Source organism: Octodon degus, unplaced genomic scaffold (assembly GCF_000260255.1).
Source record: "Octodon degus isolate 3935 unplaced genomic scaffold, OctDeg1.0 scaffold00432, whole genome shotgun sequence".
Taxonomy (NCBI): domain Eukaryota; kingdom Metazoa; phylum Chordata; class Mammalia; order Rodentia; family Octodontidae; genus Octodon; species Octodon degus.
The window spans coordinates 234,338-239,837 of NW_004525008.1; positions in this window are offsets into that span (position 1 = coordinate 234,338).

Genomic DNA, 5,500 nt, shown 5'->3' on the forward strand with positions numbered 1-5,500 from the left:
AGAGAGAGAGAGAGAGAGAGAGAGAGAGAGAGAGAGAGAGAGAGAGAGAGAGAGAGAGTTATCTAAGTGCAGAACAAAGACCCACAATTATGGACATCCAGGGAGTTCTGGAACCTTGAGCTCTGTGGCTCACCCAGCCCTAGACTTGGCCTCATTCATCATGGGGCGTTCAAATGAGTACAAGTTTCTAAACTTGGCAGAAAACTGTTTTCCTTTATCTTGAAACATTTTGTGATTATTCTATCAAAAGCTAGGCCAATGTTTATATTACCTAGAGGAATAATTTGATAAATGAATTTCACCTTTAGGGTCTTCATTTTGAAAATAAGGAAGTTGACCAACATTTATATGTATGAAAGTGCTAAATAGGAAAGATTTTTATCTTGTGTTAAAGCCTAATATCCCTAAATAAATTATTCAAGTTTATGCATATTTATTGGATGACATTTTTGGTAATATTTTAAAATTTAAAATCCAACATTAAGCCAGGATATTATTGTATCTATAAAATATTAGTCTCAAATTCTTTTCTTTTCTTTCTTTTTTTTTTTTGTGGTATCAGAGATTGAACTCAGGACCTTGTGCTTGCCAGGCAAGCACTTATTCCATAGAGCTATCTAACTCCCCAGCCCCTTAGTCTCAAATTCTTAATACAATTTTCTGAGGATGTATTTAATCCTTGGTTTTTATTTTTATTTTTGGAGACAGGGTCTCACACTGCACTTCAGGCTGGACTGGACTCACTGTGTAGCCCTGGCTGGCATGACCCAATCCAAATCTCCTGAGTGCTGGGATTCCAGACTTGTGCCACCATACCCGGCTAATCTTTTGGTTTTATTTGGATTGCTTAGATTTGTGTTGAGAAAGCTTCCATCTGCCTTTGTGACCATTTTTCTCTTGAGGTATTCCATCTTTTTTTTTTTTTTTTTTTTTTTGTACTTTTCTAGTTGTCTTCATACCTTAAGAATATATTCGTTGGACCTGAAGCTGAGGTTGTGCTTTTGCTCATTGACATTTGCATCTCTTTTACAGAGAGCATGCTCTGTCAGTAATCAAATATATCTAGTTTCTTTTCTCTCTTTGGTGCTACATTCAAGCCCACTTTTTTTTCCAGACAGCGTATATAATGGTTTCTTTGGCTGCCTCAGGCTCCCTAAAGGGTGGTCTGGTAATGCAGATGGAGGTGGGGATCAAACACGTGGTATCCTGCGCCTGACTGCATTTGCACGAGCAGGGGCTTGAACAACTGAGTGAATGGGCAGGCCCCCCAGATACTGTACATGTTCCCTGTGTTTTCCTTGTGATCCTGTCCTTCTATTTAATATTTCTATTGTCTTGTGTTGACTTTAGAATGCTATGTAAAATAGGACTACGTGGTCGTGCTCCACTTGACAGCTGTCTCAGTGGAGGACGACTGCAGTCCTGTAAGTTGATAATGGAGCTGAGATCCTTATCACCGGGTGATACCATGGCTATCATAAAGGCCGAGTGCCACGCATTCTTCACATGTTTGCGGTGAGGCTGGCGTATGCAAATCTAAGCACTGCTAGCCAGATAAAAGTGCAACCAGACAGTTATTTGAAGTGTAAAACACTTAGTGATAATAAATGACCATGTTACTGGTTAATGTGTTTACTATACTCTGAACCATTATGCGTGCCTGCCCTGTTACAGCAGCAACAGCCACTCACGTCTGGCGTCTCCTGTGCCGCTTGACTGCATCAAGCTGGGTGTGGTGACTCACACCTACAATCCCAGCACTCTGGGAGGCCAAGGCAGGAGGATGGAAAGTTCATGTCCAGCCTGGGTACTTAGTGAGACCCTGTCTCAACAAGGAGAAGGAGGAGGAGGAAGAGGAGGAGGAGGAGGAGAGCTAGGGATGTAGCTCACTGCAAAGACCCTGGCTTGGATCCTTCAGTATTGGAGAAAAAAGAAGAGACCGTGTCAAGGAACAGACCTGTGTCACCTCGGCAAGCCTGTGAAGTTCAAAAGGGCCTGACAATGCACTGATCAGAACATGGCCCTACTGTCGCAAGGCATGTGGCTGTTATGTGAGATTTGATGTCCCACCCACGATTAGTATTGTCCTAGTAAATCCTCTGTTTTCCATTGCTTCAGAACATTATGACAAAGTCCTTCCATGGACTATGTCACTCACACAGGCGAGACTTCCCAGTGCAAGGCTCAGCTCAGATAGCTGCCCTCCTCACATGGGCACCTCAGTCCCTAAATCTGTGCTTGCCTCCATGAGCTCCCTCCTCTACTGCCTCCTCCTCCCCCTCCTCCCATGGGCTGCCTGCTGTGGATCAAAGGGTCCACTTGAGGACTCAGCAAGAACCGAACAGCACTGGAGCGAGGAGGAGGAGCAGCCAGGTCTTCCTGAGTCCTGGTTCTGCAGCGTTCTAAGATCAAACTCACATGGAAGGTGTAACTCCCAGACACCTCCCACATGTTTGTTGGCCAGTGTAGGGTTATGGGCATGGCCTACTGTGCCACACAGAACGTTTTCTTTATCAAGGTCACAAGTGAAATGATGTGCGGAGTTCACCTGGGTCACCTCATTGGCTGCCAGGCCCTCTGACTGCAGTTTGTGGGGCTCCATGACACAGGAATGAAAGGTGACACAGGACCATGAGGTCCTTTGCTCCTCTCACATATACTCTTCTGGCAGTTTTGGGTCATAAAGCCTGGGGCTGCCTCCCTGGGCTCTAATAGCTGTCCTCTGCCTCTACCTTCATCCTTACCTTCCAGAAATGACACTGCCACTTGTCAGAAGTGGTGGCTTCCTCCAGCAGCTCACCCCTCCCAAGAAATCCCATCTTGCTAGCACCTTCCAATCTTTAGTGATCACTGACTCAACTTTCTCCAATGGATCCCCTTCTAGGAAGGCTCTGAGAGAATCCAAACTGTCTGAAGTGGAAGATGAGAAGCAGCATGGTTGCAGGCAGCCTAGTTAGGTAGAAATATTATAGGCAGCCAGATAGCACCAAGCCCTCGAAGGAGATAACACAGAAGACAAGATACCTTACAACTGTAAGAGGGACAGATGCTCCTGCTGTGGGCCGGACCTAAAGACCAAAGATCAGACAAATGCTCACCTCCCTAAAGATAAGCATCCGGGATTGATCATCACCTCGAGGAAGCCAGGAAGGGTCACTAATCTGATTACTACTGGCTAACTACTGGACAAAGTCCTGTTCTATATTTGTGCCTGCTTGCTATGTGACTCACTTCCCCATTTGGTCCTGCACTTAATCAATTTTACCTGAGCAATGGTGTTTCTAATCTCATTGGCTGGCCATAGTTTTGTCCCACCTCATGCCCACCTAAGCGAGTTCCCATGTTCTCCACCTTAGACCCGCATGGTTTTACACTGTAAAAGTCCCTGGAAGAGACAGCTTCCTGGGGCCCACTGGTTTGGGAGCCTCCCTCCTGTCCCTCTCTCAGACAGGAGCTTTCTTTCCCTAAATAAATTTATTCTGCTCATAATATTTTGTTACTAAAACTCATTCTTTGGCTTTAGAGAACACAAGCTTGTCCCAGGTACCTTTCAGGTTGGGACTTTCATTTCTTTCCCTATATCATTTGGAGGTCATCTACCAAGATCATTTTCCCCCTACATCAGCACGATTTGCCATAGAGGCTGTCCTAGTTCAAGTGGCAGCTGTCCTCTTGGCCGAGCTAGGGAAGTCTTAGCCAAGATCAAGCCCAGAGCCCTGGGGCTGAGGGTGCTGCTCATGGAGGTTCGAGGCCCTGGGTTCCACCCCCAGTGAGTAAGCAAGAGAAAGACAAGAGCCCAAGTCCACCTCTTTATCTCCAACACCCAGCACTTGAATTTAGTTTCCAAATATTTACTGAGCACTTGCTACGTGCTAGGAGACAGCCTGAGCACCACAGATGCAAGGAACAAGGCAGCCTCTGTTCTCAGGAACTCGAGGAATGTGACCTGGGATGAGGCTCACAGTTAGCAAAGGAAAATGGGAACATGGGAACATGGTGTTTCATTGTCCTCTTCAGGTCTCTGCTTGATGGGTACTTTTGGGGAGGCCTCCTGTCCCCTCACACTCTCACAACCCCCGAGTTCTTAGCACCTCCCGCAAACTGTATCTCTCAGTGCCATCCCATAGGATGGTCCCACAGCACTGTCACCTCAAGAAGGGCCATTAAGCATGCACAGCGGGCTCTAGTAAGTTGATGAGTAGGGGAAAGACCCAGAGCTCACCAGCCCCAAAGCCCAGAAGGCACCCAAGTAAACAGCAGGTGATGGGTGTGGTGAGCCTGGGAGGGGTGGAAGGCCAGTTTCCAGAGATGTATAAGGAAGGGGTCTCCTTGATTTCATTGAACAGGAACGGAAGTCAGAGATGCTGAATGGGAGGCTGCATCTGAGTCCTCCAAATTAGGGGCACGCTGAGTATCATAGAAATAGATCACATAGGGAGGGGGTCACCAGTTTTCAGACTGTAGTAGTGCAAACTTGCAGACTATTTCTGCCACCCAGCTGAGAGCAGCTGGAGATAGTGCAGCAGACTAAAGTGCCTGCCTAGGCAAGCTTAGGCAATTGTAGGGACCGCGATTCCCCACACCAAATGCCCTGCCAGCCCCGCCCCCCAAGTGGTGCTGAGCCGGCCACAGAGTCTGGGTTTCACCAAAGACCTGCTGTCAGCCACTCTTGGGGTCCTCACAGAAGACCTGCTATGTGGAGGACAGGATTTTAAGAAGAATTATTTGCCAAAGAATACTGGGGAGAATTTTTCTTTGCAGATATATTTATGCATATATGCAGGATAGTTTAGATAACTGTACTGCTAATTTCAGCTGGTCTATTGAAAGGAGCAGTTCATGCTTAATTTTTTTTTCTTCTTTTTAATTCCTTATAACTTTTTCTTTTTACCATTTTTCCAGGTGTGTTGCTGGTAACCTCAACGATTAGTTGGAAAATAAGATTATGCAATACAACAACCATTATTAAATTCCTGTTACTTTGCTTTTTTATATTAATTTTATCAAGAAAGAAGTAGCAATGAGACAGTTTCAAAACAGGTTAGTAGGACAGTTATAATAATACATTGCATATTGTTGACTTTGTAGAAGTTATTCCTAGTACAAGATGCAGACATGATATCTTGTCTAAACACTATTAATTCAAAACTTTATTCCCATTGAATTAAGAGAAGGTAGCTGTATATCTATGCAATTTTGTATAAACAGATATATATTTTTTTCCACTACAAAATGGACCTCATTTATATCCCCCTTTTTTGTTTACTTTTGTCAGAGATAGGCAAACAAAGTCAATACCCAGAAGTCAATAGCATTCCTCTACAGAGATAACAAACACACTGAGAGGGAAATTAGAGAAACAATACCTTTTAAAATAGCACTGCAGAAAATGAAATACTTAGGAATTAACCTTACTAAAGAAGTGAAAGATCTATTCAATGAAAATTACAGTACTCTGAAGAAAGAGATCATAGAGGATTCCAGAAAATTGAAAGATGTT